This window comes from Notamacropus eugenii, chromosome 1 (genome assembly GCF_028372415.1).
Source record: "Notamacropus eugenii isolate mMacEug1 chromosome 1, mMacEug1.pri_v2, whole genome shotgun sequence".
NCBI lineage: Eukaryota > Metazoa > Chordata > Mammalia > Diprotodontia > Macropodidae > Notamacropus > Notamacropus eugenii.
In genome coordinates, this window is record NC_092872.1 from 179,469,747 (window position 1) to 179,489,170 (window position 19,424).

Consider the following 19,424-nt stretch of genomic DNA (forward strand, 5'->3'; position numbering starts at 1 on the left):
CATTTTATTTTTTTATTCTTGTAGAATTTTTTTAATGTATTGTGCTAAGCAAGTTCTAAAGTTCATGCTTTGATTAAAATGAACATCTTATGTATCACTAAGGCATAGACTAATGATGTCAAAAAATATCCTAAGTTTAAAATGATTTTCACATCCCTTTAGAATGCACATTGTAATTTTAAAGGTGTTTGCATCACTTTAACATCTGTCCTTAACTATCAGCTAGTTGATCAAAGCGTTGAAGTACTGTAGTTTACATTATTGCATCAAAATAGCCCTTTATAGCTATAGTAGAATTCTGTCATAATAAATATTAGTACAGTACAGGATTATATAGGGTGCCCCAAAAGTCTGAGTACAGTTTTAAGTTTTGGGAGACCCTGTCTAAAATAAAGCAATTTCCATATTCCATCATAGGCCAAGGTAACAGGAATTTATTTGTATGGGTTAATCCTAGTTGGTTTCTTCAGGTTCCATGATACATTCTTTCTAGGCACCTATTATGGAGTCACTGTGATACCCTTTCACCACCAAAAAACAGCAGTGTAATGTCCAGGCATGGTCCTCTGATACAGTTGGACCTATGGGAAGGGGGAGGGGAGGGAGGAAAAGTGGCGGCAAATAACCTGACAATACAGTGGAGTTTTTTTTTTAATGGAATTTGATCTGTCTTAGAGCTTAAATACCATGAACTCTGAAGATTCCTAATTAATCACTTTAGATTATTGTAGGAAAGTATCTGGTTTATAGATAACCACATCTTGATTATTTACTTATGAAGTACATTTAATGGACATTTGCCAATAGTTCATAGTCAGAATGTATGTTATAGTGTATTGTTATGGGGAACATGCACAAAATGGATCCAGTATTAATGGTAGATCTTACTGGCTTTGGTAGGTGCTATCAGTTTTTCAGTTTTAGCTGAGTGAAAGTCCCTGCCAAAGGGTTCTTTCCCAAAAAGATTTTATTTCTATCACATGATTTTTTTTTTTAAAGTCCTAATAAAATTTTATTATTTGCCTTCTTTATGGGGGAATCCAGTGTCCTTGAGAACACAGATCTAAAATAAAGTTGTTACATATCATAGAAAGCCAGAATGATTGTGTTGTTATGGCAACTAAAATGGGAAAAGTGAAAGCAACACAGAATAGCTACATCCTGTTGTCATAGCAATCGTAGTTGTGAAAATGATTAAAGCTAGTCCTGAAAGGATATATTATACTTTTAAACCATTGGAAGTAAATAGAGTAAGACAAGACAAGGGATTAGTTTTAGACGAAAGTTAGACCACTCAAGAGACCATGTGATAAGTTTCAGTGAGTAATTGTGCATTCATTATCTCTCAGACCATGATAATGTAAAGAAAAGCTAAAAGTTATCACCATATATAAACTTACAGTAAATAAATTTTTTCTTCTGATGCAAATTTAGAAAGAGATAAAGATTTAAAAGCATTCTCTGCTAATGAAAATCCTTTTAAGAAAAACATTGATGTGTTATTTCTTTCTCATAGTACCTCTCTGGACATGGATACATATAACACTTCATTTTCATTCCTGCCCTCTCCCATCCCCCTCCCTGACATCATTTTGTTTAAGTGTTGAACAGCAACATCAAAATCTAATATCATGACATTGTAATGCAGCATTATGATTACATAGGAACATTGTACAGTGATCAATGATAAATACTCTTTAGGTAAAAAGGAATTAATTTTAACTGAATGTCTTACAAATTTTACTGTAAAGTTTATTTATTCTTATTTTACATTCCAATATTTTTTTCCCTACTTCTACTTGCCCATCAGACCAAAATATTCATCCCTGAGGAGTGGAGACATGTTAGGAATAAACCTGATGAAAGCATTGCTCTTTGTTCAGCATCTGGCTGCCTTGAACAGATTTTCATGGTAATGAAATTGTCCTTACTGTATTAAGAGTATTGATCTGTTTCTTGGTTGGTACTGTTAGAGAAAACCATCCCAGTAACAGTGTATTAATGTGGTTTAAAAGCAGTTTATATTACATATGAGGTGGTAGAAAATGAAGTTCTGCAAGACTGGACACATCCTATAAATAGCCATCAAATTGACAATTTTAGCTAAAAATTGCAATACCTAAATTTGCATATTTTCAGCTTCTTTAAAATGCAGATGATAGTTGAACACTACCTGAGCATGAGTTGCCCACACTAATTCCATTACCCTTTGCCCTTTAATAGCAAATTTTTATACTTAATGTGCGTGTGTTGTATGTAGTACACATAAATAGGCAAAGGGAGATACTATTGACAAAAAAAATTGACTTTAAAATTTTAATTTTAACGTAAATCTTTGAAGAAGATTTTCATTCAATATCCAGATATTTTATTACTTGGAAAAGGAGATGGGTACATACATTTTGTTAACACACAGAAGTGGTTCTTTATGTATACCCAGATCTTTTATGTGGCAGCAGTTCTTTTGATATTGACCAATTATGTTTTTTCTTTCATATTCAGTTAGAGAAAGGCAACCACTTTTATTTTTAAAAGATGAGAGGTAGAGAGGAGGATAAAGTCAATTTGAGAAAAAAAATTAATTTAGAAATAGAACAGTATAGATAAATGTGTGTGTTTTTTGTTCTTGTCTGTTATTTATTATAACCAATGCCAGTAGTAGTAAGGTGACTTGCATCCATTAACAAAGTCAGACAGATTAAACTATTAGATTACTTAAATACCTAACAAACATTTCAACAGTTCCATTAATGAACTAAAATTTATGGAGAAAATGGAAAAGTTAAAGCTAATTCTTAAGTCCTTATGTTTCTAGATATTTTTAAAGGATGTAATTTAATGCATAGATCAGAACCTCCCTACCTCCTACTTTACATAGAAACAGAGTAATAAACCTGTACAAATGTTTTACATTGAGAATTAGGATGTGTTGATTTCTAGATTAGTGCCTAAAAATAGGCAATGTGCTTGAAGTAGTAACAGGTTACAACTTATCACATGGAAAACTAGATTAAATAATTGACTACTTTAAGAAAATATAAAGAAAAAATTTTACTCTTGATTTCATTATCTGTCACATTTTGCTTTTTTCAGAAACGTTTATTTTAGATGTTGTAGTGAATATGTAATTTCATTACTAGTGTCCCGAGAGAAGGATAAGAATTTTTCATCTATCCTCAGCCATAACCACATCATCTTAGAAAAGGTCCTCACAACATTTCAAGCTAGCAAATTGACAGTAAACTTTCTGTCATGCTAAATTTCACAAAGTAGGAAAAGCTAGTGTTCATTTCTGTTGGTTATCAGGAAACCTTGAAACTTTTTCTTTTGGAATAAAAATTTATTTCATATTTTTTAGTTACCATTCATTTGACATTTTACAAGTATGCAAACACACACTGAACCACTTATCTTCCCCTTGTTACTCTACTGTACCAAGGAAGACTACAATATGTGCAATGTTTACTTTATTTACATAGACTTTTTACATTTGTTTTAGTGAGCAAAGTCATAAACGTATGTTGAATGTGAAGTAATTTAATTGCTACAAAAGTAATATTGAGCTTCAAAAAATGTTGGGGTCATTGTAGTGCCTGAAATTATCTGATGTTAAGGGTACTTTTAATGAGCAGGATTTCTTGGTATAGATGTTTTCTTAATATTTCTTATGACCTCTTGATGAGACTGCTACGTTCTCCCATTCCACTTCATCTGCAATGAGTAGAATGCTTCCAAAGCCTAATAGGAAAGTCTGTTTCTGTATCCTTAAAGGAATTTGCCATGTGGGTTCTTTTTGCCTGGGAAATGAGTGTATCTGGGAAATGAATGTCAAGAGTTCCGATCCCTTACATGGCAACCAAGCCTGACTTTTTTTTTACTATGTAAATTATTAAGGTAAGATTGGACTTCATGTTTTATAGTAGCTACTATGAACACAAAAATCCTACATGGAAGAAAAAATGTATTGTAAAATCCTTTTGTAAACTGGAAAAAAAATTTTTCTTTTGCTTCTTGCTTCCTTGTTGGCTCCAAAGTAGTTTTTCTTCCCCAAATACATGAAACAATAGCTTCTTACATTGAATATTGTGATTATTTTATAAATTTTTTTTGTATAGATTGAATCCTGTTAAAAAAAGTCTCATTACATCAAAAATTACTGGTTTGTATAACCAAATGACTCTAGTCTCAGCTAGGACAACAGAGGATTTGTATAAGTTCTTGGAATACAGTGTAGTGGAATTTAGGTTGTATTGGATTTGGCAAAATTCCAGTACAACTAAGAAGTTGAAAAGTCATTTCAGAGAAGGTTTAGGAGATATAGTAGGCAAAACCTATCCAGATATCGTTACCTTTCTACTCTTGTTAACTAGCAAAAACTTTTTAAATAGGGGGAAAAGTGTATTGTGGATAAATTTCCATTATGTTTTGTATTTGTATTAGAATTAAGCATTTGGAAATCAGTGATTTCTTAGAAAAATATAGAAATTGACAACCTTTAAGAAAGGTTTTTTTGAAGTGTTTGTAAGCTGGATTAAGGAAGCATTTTTACTGTCATTCTGCAGTGGATTGCAAAAATACTGTTACTGAGTTTTGAACTATGCTATTGTATGTTTACGGTTGCTGATTTTGTAAATTGAGGTTGATTCTGAAGCTATTTTTATTTAGTATCATATAGTATAGTACCTAGATTTAATGTTATTATAATCAGTTGTCAGCTAACAGTGGATATGTCTTTAAGAATTTGACTTTTGTTTTAGCTCATTAAAAAACTAAAATAAGACAAAAATACCTTATAACAAAACCCGTAACTGACAGTATATCTTTCAGTTTTACTGTATCTGAACAAATGAAACAACCCAAATCTAGGTATTCTCAAATATGAAGGAAATGGTAACCTGATGTCAATATGAAATTGTATCACAAAAATGGTCATCCTTCATAGTGTATTTATGTTTTGCCAGAGACTTCTGAAATCTTTTGTTTTCAGACCTGAAGCTGAATACCAAAAAGCACACTGATGTAAGATTATAGAAAAGTTTATGTATTAATTTACTTTGGGTCATTTTAGTCTCTTTGGTAAATTTGTAATTAGGAAGGCCTTTCAAGGCTGTGTTCTGTTCTCACAGGTACACAACTACTCCATATCTGGTAAATCAAGATTCATATATTAGCGTAGGGTTTTCTAAAGCTTATTATTTACACAATTCACTGGAATGGCTCCTTTGGAAGTTGGGTGGCTCTCTTATGTAATTATGTTCTTTGTTACTCTTGCTATACTGAGCAACAGAAATTCAAGGAAGAATAATTTACTGCTTACACATAGTTATTAGAATTTTAAAGCACTTGTTTATTCAGAATTCCAGTTTATTCAGAGTATTATTTGAGTAACTACACATTTAATAAACAATAATGAATGAAATTTATTTTTATTGGTGGCCAAATTAGAATTTTAACAATTCTAAATAAGCATTGGTGGCTACTTCTCAGTATTAAAAGATTTCCCTTCTTTCCAAGTTTTGTGGGAATATTGCGTATATGGAGGGGGGGGATTTTATTGTTTTATTTTTTTTAATTAATTAATTTATTTTTAGTTTCCAGTATTCATTTTCACAAGATTTTGAGTTCCAAATTTTATCCCCATCTCTCCCCTTTCCCTCCCCAAAACACCAGGCATTCTGATTACCCCTTCCCCCAATCTGCTCTCCCTTCTGTCATACCTCTCCCTTCCCTTATCCCCATCTTCTCTCTTTTCTTGTAGGGCAAGATAGATTTCTGTACCCCATTACCTGTATTTCTTATTTCCCAGGTACATGCAAAAAAAATTCTCTGTATTCATTCCTTAAACTTTGAGTTCCAACTTCTCTCCCTCCCTCCCCATTCATCCACACTGAGAAGGCAAGCAGTTCAATATAGGCTATATATGTGTAGTTTTGCTAAAGACTTCCATAATAGTCATGTTGTGAAAGACTAATTATATTTCCCTCCATCCTATCCTGCCCCCTGTTTATTCTATTCTCTCTTTAGACCTTGTCCCTCCCCTAAAATGATTACTTCTTATTACTTCCTCCTCCCATTTGCCTTCCTTTCTATCATTCCCCTACCCCACTTATCCTCTTCTCTCCTACTTTCCTATAGTGTAAGATAGATTTTCATACCAGATTGAGTGTGCATGTTATTCCCTCCTTAAGCAGATGTGATGAGAGTAAGCTTCACTTTTTCCCTCTCACCTTCCTCCTTTTCCCCAACATTGAAAAAGCTTTTTCTTTCCTCTTTTCTGAGAGATAATTTGCCCCATTCTGTTTCTTCCTTTCTCCTCTTAATATATTCCTCTCTCACACCTTAATTTTATTTTTTTAGATATCATCCCTTCCTATTCAACTCACCCTGTGCCCTGTGTGTGTGTGTATGTATATATGTATGTATATGTATATGTATATATACATATATACATATATATATTAAATCCCTCCAACTACCCAAATACTGAGAAAAGTTTCAGGAGTTAATAGATATTGTCTTTCCATATTGGAATGTAAACAGTTCAACTTTAGTAAGTCCCTTATGATTTTTTCTTTCCTTTTTACCTTTTCATACTTCTCTCAGTTCTTGTGTTTGAAAGTCAGATTTTCTATTCTGCTCTGGTCTTTTCATCAAGAATGCTTGAAAGTCCTCTGTTTCATTGAAATACCATTTTCCGCCCTGAAGTATTATACACAGTTTTGCTGGGTAAGTGATTCTTGGTTTTAACCCTAGTTCCTTTGACTTCTGGAATATCATATTCCAAGCCCTTTGATCTCTTAATGTAGAAGCTGCTAGATCTTGTGTTATCCTGATTGTATTTTCATAATACTCAAATTGTTTCTTTCTGGCTGCTTGCAATATTTTTCTTCTTGACCTGGGAACTCTGGAATTTAGCTACAATATTCCTAGGAGTTTTTCTTTTCAGATCTCTTTCAGGAGTTGACTGGTGGGATTCTTTCAATATGTATTTTACCCTCTGGTTCTAGAATATTACGGCAGTTTTCCTTGATATTTTCATGAAAGATGATGTTTAGGCTCTTTTTTTGATCATGGCTTTCAGGTAGTCCCATAATTTTTAAATTTTCCCTCCTGGATCTATTTTCCAGGTCACTTGTTTTTCCAATGAGATATTTCACCTTATCTTCCATTTTTTCATTCTTTTGGTTTTGTTTTGTGATTTCTTGGTTTCTCATAAAGTTATTAACTTCCATCTGCTCCATTGTAATTTTTAAAGAACTATTTTCTTCAGTGAGCTTTTGAACCTTCTTTTCCATTTCACTAATTCTGCTTTTTAAAGCATTCTTTTCCTCATTGGCTTTTTGACCCTCTTTTGCCATTTGAGTTAGTCTATTTTTAAAGGTGTTATTTTCTTCAGCATTTTTGGGGGTCTCCTTTAGCAAGCTGTTGACTAGCTTTTCATGATTTTCTTGTATCCCTCTCATTTCTCTTCCCAATTTTTCCCCCACCTCTCTTACTTGATTTTCAAAATCCTTTTTGAGCTCTAGCCATTGCATATTTATTTTGAAGGTTTTGGATGCAGAAACTTTGACTTTTATGTCTTCCTCTGATAGTTCTTCTTCATACAAAAGGATGGAATACCTGTTCACCAAGAAAGTAACTTCCTGTAGTCTTATTTTTTTTCCCATTTTTTGGCATTTTTCCAGCCAGTTACTTGACTTTTGAGTCCTTTGTCAAGAGGAGGGTATACTCTGGGGAGCTGTAAGTTCTCAGTTCCTCTAAGGTGGCACAATCAAGGGAGAGGAGTTTACTCCTCTCCTGGCCTGCTCTCTGATCTGGAGTTACCAAAGCTTTTCTGCCTAGGATCTGCAAGTAGAATTCCCTTTCCAAAGCCTCCACCAGCTCCACCATGCCAGCACTCTTCCTCACCCCAGGACCACCTCTCAGGGCTGAGATTCAGATCAGCTGCTCAATTCCCCCAGGGTCTTTAGGCTGGAGGCTCCAAAATGGATGCTGCTGATGCTGCCGCCTCCTGGGGACAGGGCTAGGGGAGGACCCTGCTTCCTTCTCACCCAGTTGTGCAAGCTTTCTCACTGACATTTGAAGCTGTCTTTGGCATTTGTGGGTTGAGGGATCTGGGAACCGCAGCTGCTGCTGGGGATTCCTCCTCTGAGACTTGCTCCAGTCCTGTTCCTGCTGGTGCCATGCTGGGCTCCATGGGCTGCGCTCCATTCTGCGCCCCATGAGATAGACCTTTCCTGTTGGTCTTCTAGGTTGCCTTGGGCTGGAAATCTCTTTCACTCTGTCATTTTGTCGCTTCTGCTACTCTATAATTTGTTTAGAGTCATTTTTTACAGGTATTTTATGGGCTGTGGGGGAAGAGCTAGTGTAGGTGCGTCTTTCTACTCCACCATCTTGGCTTTGCCCCCCCATTGATTAATTAATTGATTCTCCAGGCTAAACATCTCTTAAGTTCTTTTTAGCATATCCTTCTATGGCATGGACTCAAGGTCCTTCACTGATCTAGCTGCTTTTCTTGGGATACTTTCTAACTTAATATTCATCTTAAACTGTGACAGTCAAAACTGAACACAATACTCCAGATAAAGTCTTAGGAGAAGAGGGAAATGATTGTTTCTCTCTTATATTAATAGCCAATTACTGAATTAGGACTAAGGTTTTTTCCTTCCTCTTTCCTTTTTTTCTACTAGGTCAAATGTGCCCCCACTCCCCCATGTTAATCAGCCAGCATCTGAGGGACATTGCTGATACTGAGATTTAATTAATTTTCTTCTCCATCTTGTTCAGACCCTACTCAAGTGGGGAAGCCCATTGTATTCCACTCAGACTTGGGGAGGGGTGGGAGTAGGGTAAATATTTTGTCTAGATTGCCCAAGGCTGGGATGATCTCTTAAGCTGCAGTTTTAGAAACCATTTTGAACAATCACAGTTTTTACATATAGCATTCCAAATGACTTCTTTGAAGAGCAGTACTCACTTATGATACATAAATTCAAATGTGCATATTTTAAATTTTGTTATTTTGAAGCTCTAGAATCAATATATACTAAAGTGTATTTTACAGATTTAGTGATAATATCATTTATCCAAGTCAAGCATGGTTAAAAAAATAATAAAGGTGGTTATAAAAATATCCCTTCTTCGTCTCTTCCCTAGCTTCCCTTACCTCAAACTGCCATGTCCCAAAGCCAAGTTGGAATTTGAGATGTCTGCCTCCTGCCCCAGGGCAGACTCTGAATGCTGGGGGCAGGGAGAGTGGGTAAAACATATGGTGTTTAGCCTTTGACCTTCTCTGCCTTTAAGAGACTGAGATTAATTAGAAATGTCGAGTAGAGTAGATTTCAGAGCTCTTCAGAGTATCCATACCATGGATGATATGCCAAAAGTATAATGAAATTAAAGCCTTCCAAAAAACTGCAATTCAACATTCTACCTTATTTCACTTACTTTATATAGCATGTTGCTTGAAAGACTGTGCAGTAGTATATATTTTTTCTGGTTTTCCCACTATTTAACCATATTTTTCTTTGCTCAAACTGACCTAATTTGTGTAACTATTTTACCATAAACTACCACTTACCATAAACTATTTTTCTTTGTCTTTTAAATGACAACCTCCTCCTTTAATTGTTTTCCTTAATCTAAACTCTGTGAGTTTATTTTGTAAATAACCTCAAAGACCTTTTCTGTGATTTCACTCACAAATCAGGGTTACTTACAGTAATTTATTTAGACTTAGCCTTATCTTGGTTACCATAACAACTACTCCTGAAACTGTTTGCATTAAGGAGTCTACATTTTTGACCCAGTTAAGAAATAAGTAAATAGCATTTATTCTCCAGTTTTGTGTCCTAAAAGCCAGCTCTAAGGATTTACAAAGCAAGAATTCCCCAGCCAAATAATTTTCTCTAAGACTGACATTTCAAGCCTCAAATTAGGTCTGTGAGCAAGAACAGTACAATTGAACTCAACTATTGCAGGAAGTTGATTGAAGCATTTAAACATTTCAGATTCCAAACTCATAGCACTCTGTATTAAAGTGAGTTGTTTGCCTTCATTCATATGTTCTGTCACTTATTTTATCATTAGGTCCTGCCTATCCTTCTAAGGATCTTAGGCTCAGAGATCTAGAATTGGAAAAGACTTAAAGGTCATTTAGTCCAACCTTTTAATTTTTCAGATGAAGAGCATGTGGCCCAAAGAGGACACACAGATAGTAGTGGCAGAAGAAGAATTTGAACTCAGGTCCTTGGGTTCCCACATTCTGTACTCTTTGCCTGTCTGTCTCCTTAAGATCTTGTCTTCATTGGGTACTGTACAATCAAAGATTCTACATGATGAGCACTTAATTTAATTCAGTCTACATTTATTAAATGACTTAATTGGGACAGTGTATAATACTAGATGCTAGGTAAGTAAAGTTGAAAAATTACATTATTGCTGCCCTCAAGAAGCTAACTGTAGCATAGCCAAGATGGCAGAGTAGCAAAAAGCAGTGCAACTGAGCTCCCATCTACAACCCCTCCAAACAAATCTAGAAAATGTACCAGACAATGCTTTGCTGAGGAAATCCAGAAAAAATCACAGTGAGTCCTTTGTCCAGCCCAGGTTGGCATAGGGAGACAGAAAAGTCTTTTGACACTGGGGTCTGGATTGAGGCAAGAGCACTGCTATAAAGAGCTGGAGAATTGGAATGTAATATTCCAGAAGGAAAAGGATACAGGATTACAATCAAGAATAACATACCCAGCAAAACTGAGGCTAAAATGGACCTTTAGTGAAAAAGAGGACTTCCACGCATTCCTGATGAAAGAACAGAGCTCTGTGGAAACTTTGAAGTTCAAGCACAGGAGTGAAAAACACAAGAAGTAAAACATGGACAAACAGTGATAATTCACTAAACAAGGATAAACTACTTGTATTCTAATATAAGGAGATGATACTTTTGATCCCTTTGAATGCTTATCATCAGTGATCATAAAGGGAATACAATTAGACAAGCCCTGGGAGTAGTTCTGTTATGTCTTGATGATCTTTTTTCCTCCAAGTGTGTAAAATATTTTAAAAAATTTTAACCTGTCTTTATTGGTTTTCTTAAAATGTGTGATTTATTTTTAACATTCATATTTTTAAAATGTTTGAGTTCCAAATTTTCTACTTTCCTCCAACCCTTCCCCCACCCATTGAGAAGCAAGCAGTATATCAGTTATACCTGTGAAATCATGCAAAACATATTTCCATGTTAGCCATGTTGCACCAAAAAACAAGAAAAATAAAGTGAAAAAAATATACTTCATTTTGCACTCAGACTTCATTAGTTTTCTGTCTCAGAGTAGGTAGCATTTTTCATCATGAGTTTTTTTGGAATTAACTTGGTTCATTGCATTGATCAGAATAGCTTAGGCTTTCACACTTGATCATAATTGCAATATTGCTGTTACTTTGTATGATAATCTCCTTGGTTCTGCTCACTTCACTCTGCATCAGTTCATATAAGTCTTCCCAAGTTTTTCTGAAACTATCCCCCTCATCATTTCTCATAGCACAATAGTATTCGATCCCAATCATACTGCAACTTGTTGTTCAACCCCTTAATTTCCATTTTTTTGCCTCCACTAAAAAAAACTATATTTTTTTTAGATATGTCTCTTGGTGCTCTTAAGAGAAGAATGGGAAGAAGGAAAGAGGACACTGGGGGAAGTAAGAGGGAAAAGGAAAATTATTTCACATAATTAGGGTGCACAAATACAAACAAGGAGGAGTTGGGGAGAGCAGTCGACACTTCAGCCTAACTCATCTGAACTAGTTGAAGGAAGAATGTACACACACAGTACAGAAATGCATTTCATTCAGCAGGGAAATAGAGAAAAGGGAAGAAGTAGGGAGAAGGGAATTAGTGGAAAGGTATATAAAGGGAAGGATTAGTCCTAAGCAAAAACAAACACTCCCCCAAATCTCAAGGATGTACAAAAATATTTGTGGCAAATTTTTTTTTCCAATTACATGTAAAGATAATTTTTACCATTCATTAAAAAGAAATTTGAGCTCCAAATTTTCTCTCTCCCTCTCATCCCCCCCAAATCCAGGTTATTTATGTGCAACCACATAAAACATATTTCTGTATTAGTAATGTGAAAGAAGAAACAGAACAAAAGGAAAAAACCACACACAAAAAGGAGTGAAAACAGTATGCTTCGATCTACATTCAGACTCCATCAGTTCTTTCTCTGGATGTGGATAGAGTTTTCATCGTAAGTCCTTTGGAATTTTCTGGGGTCATTGTATTGCTGAGAAGAGCTAAGTCATTCATAGCTGATCATCGAGCAACATTTCTCTTACTATATGCAATGTTCCCCTGATTGTGTTCACTTCATTTTGCATCAATTCATGTAAATCTTTCCAGGTTTTTCTGAAATCAGCCTGCTTGTCATTTCTTATAGCATTATAGTATTCCAGTACATTCATATGCCACAACTCGTTCAGCCATTCCTCAATTGATAGACATCCCTTTGATTTCCAATCCTTTGCCACAACAAAAAGAGCTGCTATAAATATTTTTGTACATGTGGGTCCTTTTCCTTTTTTTCCTGATCTTTTTGGGATACAGACCTAGTAGTGGTATTGCTGGGTCAAAGGGTACGCACAGTTTGCCCTTTGGGCATAGTTCCAAATTGCTCACCAGAATGATCACATCACTTCACAACTCTACTGACAGTGCATTATCGACCCAGTTTTCCCACATCCTCTCCAACATTTATCATTTTCCTTTTTCTGTTTATTGGACATTTTCAAACAGGATTTTCCATAGGCATCTCAAAACTAACTTGTCCAAAACAGAACTTATTATTCCTCCTTACTCCATATCCATCCCCTTCTGAACTTCCCTATTTCTATCAAGAATACTACCAAGATCCTTCCTGGCAGGCACTCAGTTTCAGTCTCAGTGTCATCATCTCTGAGGTGAGATTCTTTGCATTCTTTCATCCCACATATCCAATCATTTGCCAGATCTTGCCCATTTTACCTCTACAGCATATGTCATCTATCCCCCTTTCTTTACTTCTTCACCATAGTTCAGTCAGTTTCTTATCCTCTCTCATTTGGACCATTGTAATAACCTCTTAATTGGTCTTCTTGCCTCAGGTCTTTCCTCTGTCTACCCAGATGCCCAAATGATCTTCCTGATGCATTGGTCTGACCATGTTACCTCCCGATTTGATAATCTTTACTGACCTCTTATTACCTCTAGGAAAAAAACATGAAATCCTGGTATTTAAAGCCCTTTATCATCTAGTTCCAGACTAACTTTCTTGCCTTAATATATGCTCCTTCACTCTGTGGTCCAGCTAACTGGCCTTTTTTGCTGCTGTTCACAACCATATTCCATCTCCTATCACCATATCTTTGCACAGACTTTCTCCCATGCTTGGAATATTCTCTGAGCTCATCTCCTTTACTTTATAGAAGAAATGAAGCAAAAGATTTCAGACTCTTCACCCTCTAATCCACTACTAGTTTAATCTTCCTTAAATACTATTTCATTATGTTACTTTTCAGCTAAAAAAATTTCGGTGACTGTTTCCTATTGTTTTGAGTAGGAAACTGCTCTGACTTTCAAGGTTATGCATAACATGTATATTATTATAGCCAATTTCTTTACTGTCTAATGATTAGTTATCGCTGCAGTGTCTATTACTCTAGCCATTACTGATATGTTGCTTCTAAACTCCTGTAATAACAATAATTTAACCACTAACTATATATTACCTTGCACTGTTCCTTTTTGTTTTATGTATATCTTTTTTCCCACAAATAGATTGTAAGGTCTTTGAATGCAGTAACCAAATCCTGTCATTCTAGTTCATAGTGGTCACATAGTAGGTAATAAACAAATATTTGTTGATTGAATTGTTTCTAGATAGAAATAACTTGCTGTTTGTTAGCAATCTTTCCAAAGACTCTTAAGTTATAATTATCATACGTATAACTATCATATGTTAATAATCCTGGGAATCCAGGGAGATTGCTCTCTGAGATAATAGTGACAGTACCTTACATTTATAGGACGCCTTACATCTTTCAAGACATTCGGAAATGTGTCTTATTTTATTCTCATAATAATGCTGTGAAGTAGGGAGTGTCATCCATGTAATAGATAAGAATCTCTAAGAATCATTCAGTTTTACAGGTGGGCTCTAGGTACGTTCTGTGGTTTGTTAAGTAGTTCCGTTGGCCTAAATTTTACAGGTGATATTGGTTGAAAGGTAATTATTCTGGTCCATGGCTTCAGAATACGTAAACTTTCAATGCATTGCTTTTTTAAAAAATTGATTATATAGCTTCTATTACTTCTAGATGTTGATCAGCAGGGATCTGCTGAGGTTTTGTTATTCAGCTTTCCTATAGTAAATACTAAATAAAGCCAACCCTTGGCCCTCAGAATACTCCAAGGATTTGTGATATACACTTCAGTCGGTCAAGATAGGAGGAAATAGTTGAGACATGATTTCTTTGTAAATTAATTCTTACAGTTGAACTTGATGGGCACTGGCTAGTATTCCCTTTGAAGCATCTAAGGCTGTCTTTTCTCTTATCAACAAAGATGAGAGAATATATGTTCATGAATTTTTAAAACAAAATGCCAGATTTCAAAAACAGGTGACCTCTTAGGAGACAACTTTTGTTGAAAAATTTCATAATAGAAGTCTTGATTTCATTTTGAAAAGCAAAATTGAATGAAGTTAAGATGGTGGCAAAATGTCTTGACTTAAAGTAGGAATCCATTTAGTAATGCATATTTGAATTTCACAATACTAGATTTTTTGCTACAGCATTTTTCATTTTATCATATTCTACTTCAGAGAAAAACTTAGTGAACACATGTACTAAGTTGGTTTTAACTTTGGTAATTTTTGGTACTACGTGTGTAAGTTACTTAGATTGTAGGTATAAATATAGGTATTCCTTCCAGTGGTACAAATTACAACCCATTCATGGCTTCTCACTATCTGCAGCTCTTAACCATTGTCCCCTCCCATGATTTTCCACAATTGTACAACATAATGGGAACCATCCTTTGATCTCTTGTTGTTTGATTATCAGTGTAGCACCCTTGCTTTCATTACATTATTAACCTAGCTTCTTTCCCAGTCATCTATTTCTTTGATAAGAAATGCCTGTCTTGCAAAATTTTTCATTGGTAATGTGCTACAGTCTACTGACACCCTCTAAGTGCAAACTCTTCATTGCATTTCACCTTTGAGTGATGTGCAGTTTTAATTCTTTGGAGACTCTAGTATCCATGCTTCACAGAAATTTAGCACTACTAGGAGAATATTGTTATTAAAAAGACAGGCCTTTATTTCAGGAAGAAGTGTAGGTCCTTAAGAGCATATACATATTGTCAAATACAAGCTACCTAACTCTCCTTTTCAGTTTTGGATTCCAGTTCATTGCCTATCTTTAGTGTCTGCCCAAGAAACAAATATTGGCAAATCAGTTCTGTGAACTGCCCATCAACAGCACATATATGCATTTTTCATCCATTTGTGTCGTCCCCCCCCACCTTGTTTGAGTAGTTAAGCTAAACTATTTGAGTGACTGTGGATTTCATTTAGAAGACTTTACAGTGTTTCAGTACTTAGTAAAGTCAGTACAATGTTATCCATAAATAGGAACATTTGTATGATTTCATGTAGGGTGTAGCTCTTCTCAAGTCACTTAACCTCTGTGCTTCAGTTTCTTCATCTGTAGGGTTTGAACTCAGTGGTCTTTTTTAGCTCTAAACCTGTGATCCTAGGGAAATCTCCTTTTCATTTGTTATGTTCTTCTTGTATATTCTTCATGACAGTGGCAGACATGCCTGATTAGCATAAACCTCCCTTTTTTTGTCTCATTAGATATTAATTATAAGATTGTTATTTTTGTTTTATCTTTTAAAAGATCTTGTTTGATTTAACAGTCTTGAATGTATTTAAAATAAGTATGGAAGATATCTTCTTGGAAATACCTTTAAGTGGATATTATGTTCTACTGAATCAAGTGCTTTTTAAAAAATCATTAATGTACTGTAAATGTAGTGAGATATTTTATTCCCTCATCTTTTCAGTCAGTTGGGTGACTATAAGCAATAGTCTGCTATATATGTCTACTGTAGAATATAATTTTCAAAAGGCTGCCTCTATCCCTCTGTCAACTTCATCATGGATGCCTTCAATAGAAATGTAGATTGTTCTTGTAAAGATTTTGTAAATTGGGAAAGTAGGTACATAGTTTAGAAATTATCGATGTCTTCTCTGTGTCCTTTTTTGGTACCAAATATTTTGTTTTCCCAAGCATTTGGTATTCACCCCTTTTTCTGATATCGTGAGAAGCCATCTCTCAGTGTCTCTTTCAACTCATGAAAGCACCACCCTCCTTCCTTCAGGTAATCATCCCCTCTTAACAGGACTGTTGTGATAGTTTAATAGTTCTACCTGTTTCCAAATTCTCCTCTTTACAATTCAGTAATAGTAACGCAAAGAGCTACATTTATGTGGCACCTTAAGGTTTATGATGTGCTTTACATATGTCATCTCATTAGAAAGCGTAAAACAATGCTGTCAAGTAGGTGCTATTATTTTTTTTTTTTTATGGATGAGAAAACAGGCTGTCAGAGGTTAGTGACTTGAATAGAGCAAGTCATTTTCTGACTCTTTGTTTGACCCTCTATGTAATGTAATGTTAATCAGAGGTGTCAAACTCTAGAATTTGCTCAGCATTCTGTAGTGTAGCCCAACCTGATTAAAATATTTAACAAAATGAATAAAAATAGAATACAACACAGATGATATTCATTTGTGGTTTTCTAAGTCAGTATTCACCTGCAAGAATCCATTTCTATCTGTGTTTGACACCACCACCACTTAGCTTCCAAGTCTTTCCACAGAACAGGAATCTTCAGTGGCTTCATCTTACCTCTATGATAGAACACAAATTCCTTTCCTCGTTATTTAAAGCTATTAACATTAGGCTCCAGTCTACCCTTCCAATCCTCCTTTTTATGTATTTCATGTTTCTGACATGCTGCCCAACATTTTGATCCTTGAGCTCACTGTCCCAATTCCTACTTCATGCCTTTGTACAGGCTGTTCTCCATGCCTAGAGTGCTTTCTTTCTTCTCCTCCAATCCATTTTCCTACCAAAGTAAATTTGCTTAATTTCAGATCTGACCATGTCACCACCACCCCATTCAATAAATTCAGTTGTTGCCTCTAGAATAAAATAGAAACTCCTCTGTTTGACTCTTAAAGCCCTTCATAGCTTAACCTCAGCCTGTCTTCTCAGCTTCATTATGTATCATTCTTCTTCCCACACTTTAATAGTCCAGTCAAACTGGCCTTCTCTCCATATGCCTTCTATGTGGTACTCCATCTCCCATCTCTGCTTTTGTACTCCCTATCCCTCATGACCTATCCCTCCTTACTTTGACTTCTTTAGAATCCCTAGTTTTCTTCAAGGCTCAACTCATATACTACCTTCTACGTTACTCTACTCCTGTTACCACTCTGCCTTCAAATTATCTTGTATCAACTTTGTATAGATCTATAAATGTACATGTTATTACAAGATTATAAGGTTTTTGAGGAGAGCCAATGTTTTACTTTTGTCTTTGTATTTTCAGAGGCTAACATAGAGCTAGGCACTTAATAAACGCTTGATTGATTGACATGAAAATTCATATTTATAGAACAGGTAAATTAGTGTTTATTTGTATCACAGAAAAATCTCACTTTAAAAACTTCTTTTGGAAAATACACTTTCCCTAGTGCATTTAGTATTCCACTTTGGTTTTATTTTTATTCATATCTTTTTATAGGGATAGGAACTAGATCTGTTATTTTATTGGTACAGGGAATTCCTGGATAAGAAAACTTCTTTTTTAAAAAAATTAATATTTTAAACTTTTTTTAAATTTTTGAGTTCCAAATTCTCTCCTCCCCTCCATTGAGAAGGCAAGTAATTTGACATAGATAGTTATACATGTGCAGTCATGCAAAACATATTTCTGTGTTAGTCATATTGTGAAAGGAAATACAGACAAAAAAACAAGAAAAATAAAGTAAAGAAAAATATACTTTGGTCTGCATTCAGATGCTATCGGTTTTTTCTCTGTAGATGGATAGCATTTTTCATCATAGTCCTTAAGAATTATCTTGGATTGTTGTATTGATGAGAATAGCTCACAGCTTGTCATCATACAATATTGCTGTTACTATACAATGTTCTTCTGGATCTGCTCATTTCACTTTGCATCACTTCATGTAAGTCTTAACAAGTTTAAGAAAATTTCTACTACTCTTTTGCAATTGATAGAGTTTTAGAGAAGCACAGGTACACTAAGAAACTAAGGGACCTGCAGACAATACATGTCCTAGGCAAACTTTATCCCTAGTCGTCCTGGCTTCAGGGTTGACTCTTCATCCACTATCTTTTTTTATATCAACTTAATTTATAAAAATATCCCTCCTCCCAACCTAACCAGTTATCCTTTGTAACAAAGAATAAATAGAAAAAACTTTTCATAAAACAACCAACCACCCAACCCATCAACTGTGTTTAAAAGTATGTGAATTATTCTATATCTATAGTGCTCTCCCATCCTCTGCAAAGGATGGAGGATTATCCACAAAAATTAATTCATAACAATTCAATTTTAATACCTCTAAAGTGACTATAAATGTTGAGGTAATTCAGGATTTAGAAAGTGACTAAGTTTGGTGGAATTAAGAAAAGATTTATAAAGAGATATAATAAAAATGGATTGGCAGAGAAAGAAGATGGAAATTATTTTAAGCTTCAGATGGGGAATTGTGTGCACAAGAGTACATGAACTTCAAAAAACAAATAATGTGCACTGGGGAATGATAAGCCAATTAGTTTAATGGAGTGGAGGATCCTAGTATGAAGTAAATTTTAAAAATGAGATTAAGTTTAGAGGTTAGTGGTGGCAGCCAAGAATTTGGGATTTCATAGAATAGTCACTATAAATTATTGGGGGGGGGGTATATTTTTATTTTTTTAATTTTAAATTTATTTTATTTTTCTTCTTAAAATTTTTATTGTTTTTTTATGTCACCTACATTGCCTCTGTGTTCCTTCCCCCCCCCCACCTTCCCAAGATGCTATCCCTTATAACAGGATATTTTTTAAAAAAAGAAAAAGAATTAAGAGGAAGAAAGTGGGCTGGATTATATTTAGGAAATTTCAAAGTATCTTCATTTACTCCAAACTTCTCTCTGAAACAAAAATTTAACTGTAGAACACCCCTGTTTCAAGTGATGTGATCTCCAAAAAATTAAAGTTGTGACTCTCCCAAAGGGCAATGAAGAACCTGTGGTGGATGTCAGTAGGCTGCAGCATAGGATTTTAATATAGAAGTGAAA

The 19,424-nt window shown here is 34.9% G+C and overlaps 1 protein-coding gene across 14 annotated transcripts in view; it reads left to right on the forward strand.

Annotated features, from left to right (window-relative positions):
• BTRC (beta-transducin repeat containing E3 ubiquitin protein ligase) overlaps window positions 1-19,424 on the forward strand; it is a 207,955-nt gene that overhangs the window by 43,117 nt on the left and 145,414 nt on the right. The gene's annotated exons all lie outside the window — the stretch shown is intronic.